The 3598-nt window shown below is 46.5% G+C and overlaps 2 non-coding genes across 2 annotated transcripts; both read right to left on the reverse strand.

Annotated features, from left to right (window-relative positions):
* Positions 1 to 212: 212 nt before the first annotated feature.
* On the reverse strand, positions 213 to 285 carry TRNAE-UUC (transfer RNA glutamic acid (anticodon UUC)). Its single transcript has one exon. It is a non-coding gene; the product is annotated as a tRNA-Glu (tRNA).
* Positions 286 to 2985: 2700 nt separating this feature from the next.
* Positions 2986 to 3058, reverse strand: TRNAK-UUU (transfer RNA lysine (anticodon UUU)). Its single transcript has one exon. It is a non-coding gene; the product is annotated as a tRNA-Lys (tRNA).
* Between the last annotated feature and the right edge of the window lie 540 nt (positions 3059 to 3598).

The raw sequence follows: 3598 nt of genomic DNA on the forward strand, positions 1-3598 counted from the left end.
ATTAAGTGTGCTACATCGACAGGGTGCAAAAGCGGACTAACAGAAACAGATTCTGTTGTCTCTTAGAAAAACTCACCCGCCCGAACAGCAATTTGACCCTGGACCCTTATGTTAAAAGCTATTCCGGCTCATGCTGATTAACGGCGATTCATTGACAGAACTCCTAAGCGGTCTAACAAAAACAGGTACTATTATATCTTAAGAAATGCATCCGCCCGAACAGGGGTTTGAACCCTGGACCCTCAGGTTGAAAGCCTAATGCTCTACCAACTATGCAATCCGGGCTCACTATGTTTGGCCATGCCACATATGTATACAGATGTGACCAGGATATTCAAGAAGTCTATCATTAATATATTTCATTATCTGTTAAGAACCGGTCTAGAAAGCCAAGAATAACGGCCGAGAGGAATCGTCGTGCTAACCACACGACACCTCGTAACCTGCAGGCCTTCGGGCTGAGCAGCGGTCGCTTGGTAGACCAAGGCCCTTCAAGGGTTGTAGTGCCATGGGGATTGGGTTTGGATCTGTTAAGAAGCAACCGCCCGAAAAGGGACTTGTACCCTGGACACTTAGTTTAAAAGCTACCCAGGCTCTCGCTGATTAACGGCGATAGATTGACAGAATGCTTAAGCGGTCTAACAGAAACAGATTTTATTATATCTTAAATGGTGCACGCGCCCGAACAGGGGCTTGAAGCCTGAACCCTTAGGTTAAAGCCATAATGCTCTACCGACTGACATATCCGGGCACACAATGCTTGGCCACGCTACATTTGTATATACATATGACCAGGGTAACAAGCAGACTAATGTAGATATATTACATTATCTGTTAAAAACAAACCGCCCGAACAGGGACTTGAAACCTGAACCCATTGGTTACAAGCATAATGCTCTAACAACTCATCTATCTGGGCCCAAGCGGACGAGATGTGCTACATTGACAGGATGCAAATGCTGTCGAACAGAAACAGATTTTATGCTATCTTAAATGGTGCACGCGCCCGAACAGGGGCTTGAAGCCTGGACCCTTAGGTTAAAACCATAATGCTCTACCGACTGAGCTATACCCATGGTATATTGCTACAAGCCTCTGTGGTGTAGTGGTTAGCGTGATTAGCTACCACCCCCGGAGGCCCGGGTTCGATTCCCGGCTCTGCCACGGAATTTGAAAAGTGGTACGAGGGCTGGAACGTGGTCTACTCAGCCTCGGGAGGTCAACTGAGTAGAGGTGGGCTCGATTCCCTCCTCAGCCATCCTGGAAGTGGTTTTCCGTGGTTTCCCACTTCTCCTCCAGGCGAATGCCGGGATGGTACCTAACTTAAGGCCACGGCCGCTTTCTTCCCTCTTGCTTGCCTATCCCTTCCAATCGTCCCATCCCTTGGTAGAAGCTGTAAAGCATAGCAGGTGAGGCCGCCTGGGCGAGGAACTGGTCATACTCCCCAGTTGTATCCCCTGACCAAGAGTCTGAAGCTCCAGGACACTGCCCTCGCTGAGTCCGAGGGAAAAGCCGAACCTGCAGAGTAAACAGATGATGATGATGATGATGATTATCTGTTAAAAAGACTTGCACCCAGGACCCTTAGTATAAAAGCTACCACGACTCAGCGGTCTAACAGAAACAGCCTGGACCCTTAGGTTAAAACAGTAATGCTCTACCGACTGAGCTATCCCGGCTCACAATGTTTACCTGTGGTGTAGTGGTATTTGTATAAACGTATGACCAGGGTAAACAGTAGTCTAATATTAATATATTTCAATACATTTTAAAAAGCGATCGCCCAAACAGGGACTTGTACCCTGGACCCTTACGTTAAAGGACATCCCCGCTCACGCTGATTAGCGGCGGCACGTTGATAGAATGCATAAGCGGTCTAACAGAAACAGGTTTTATTACCTCTTAACTAATTCACTCGCCCGAACAGGGATTTGAACCCTACACCCTTTGGTTAAAAGCCTAATTCTCTACCGACTGAGCTATCCGGGCTCACGACGCCTAGCCACCGTATATTTGTATATCAATATGACCAGCATATTCAAGCAGTCTAATATTAATATATTTCATTATGTCTTAAAATGGGATCGACAGAACAGGGACTTGTACTCTGGACCCTTAGGATAACAGCTACCACGACTCACGCTGATGAACAGCGATACACTGACAGAATACCTAAGCGGTCTAACAGAAACAGATTTTATTATATCTAAAATGGTGCACGTGCCAGAACAAGGGCTTGAAGCCTCGACCCTTAGGTTAAAAACGCAATGCACTACTGACTGAGCTATCCCGGCTCACAATGTTTACCCATGCGATATTTGTATAAACGTATGACCAGGGTAAACAGTAGTCTAATATTAATATATTTCAATACATTTTAAAAAGTCCGCCTCTGTGGTGTAGTGGTTAGCGTGATTAGCTGCCACGAAATTTGAAAAGTGGTACGAGGGCTGGAACGGGGTCCACTCAGCCTCGGGAGGTCAACTGAGTAGAGGTGGGGTCGATTCCCACCTCAGCCATCCTAGAAGTGGTTTTCCGTGGTTTCCCACTTCTCTTCCAGGCGAATGCCGGGATGGTACCTAACTTAAGGCCACGGCCGCCTCCTTCCCTCTTCCTTGCCTATCCTTTCCAATCTTCCCATCCCTCCACAAGGCCCCTGTTCAGCATAGCAGGTGAGGCCGCCGGGGCGAGGTACTGGTCATTCTCCCCAGTTGTATCTCCCGACCAAGAGTCTGAAGCTCCAGGACACTGCCCTTGAGGCGGTAGAGGTGGGATCCCTCGCTAAGTCCGAAGGAGAAGCCGAACCTGGAGGGTAACCTGATGATGATGATGATGATGATGACATTTTAAAAAGCGATCGCCCAAACAGGGACTTGTAACCCGGACCCTTACGTTAAAGGCTCACGCTGATTAACGGCGGCAGATTGACAGGATGCCTATGCGGTCTAACAGAAACACGTTTTATTATCTCCAAAAAAATGCACCCACCCGAACAGGGATTTGAACCCTGGACCCTTAGGTTAAAAGCCTAATGCTCTACCGACTGAGCTATCCAGGCTCACGACGCCTAGCCACCGTACATTTGTATATAGATATTGTACCGGGCGGTACACCTCCACTCCGCTAATTTAAAATGTGCGCCAGTTGAAACTCCTCTGCTGGAGGAAGTCTGAACTTTATCTACGCTATTAATTCTCTACTTTCTCAGAAGATGTCACCACGTGGAAAATTTTGAGTTTTTGAACTGTGTCATTTTTGTTGTGGTTTTGTTTCACTTGAAGTAAGAAGTGTGAACTTTCTCTTCTAGAGGACACTACTGAAGATCTACAATAGTGCAACCTAGTGCGGAGTCAAAGAACTATTTTTTTTTGGAGAAAATTTAATTTCAAGAGTTTGTTCTTTGTTAAATTTCTTTCTGTCATTGTTTAAGTTGGCAATATTTACCCCTTTCTTCCCCTTGTTATGAATGTATCCAATCCCGAATTTCTTCTATTAATTTCTGACCAATCTGGTGTATCTTCCCCCAACTTGAATCTGTTGCGGGGTCCTACCCAATAAAGAGTTTGTGGGAGGGTGTTTTCTTTCCCCTAACGCCTAG

This window comes from Anabrus simplex, chromosome 3 (genome assembly GCF_040414725.1).
Source record: "Anabrus simplex isolate iqAnaSimp1 chromosome 3, ASM4041472v1, whole genome shotgun sequence".
NCBI lineage: Eukaryota > Metazoa > Arthropoda > Insecta > Orthoptera > Tettigoniidae > Anabrus > Anabrus simplex.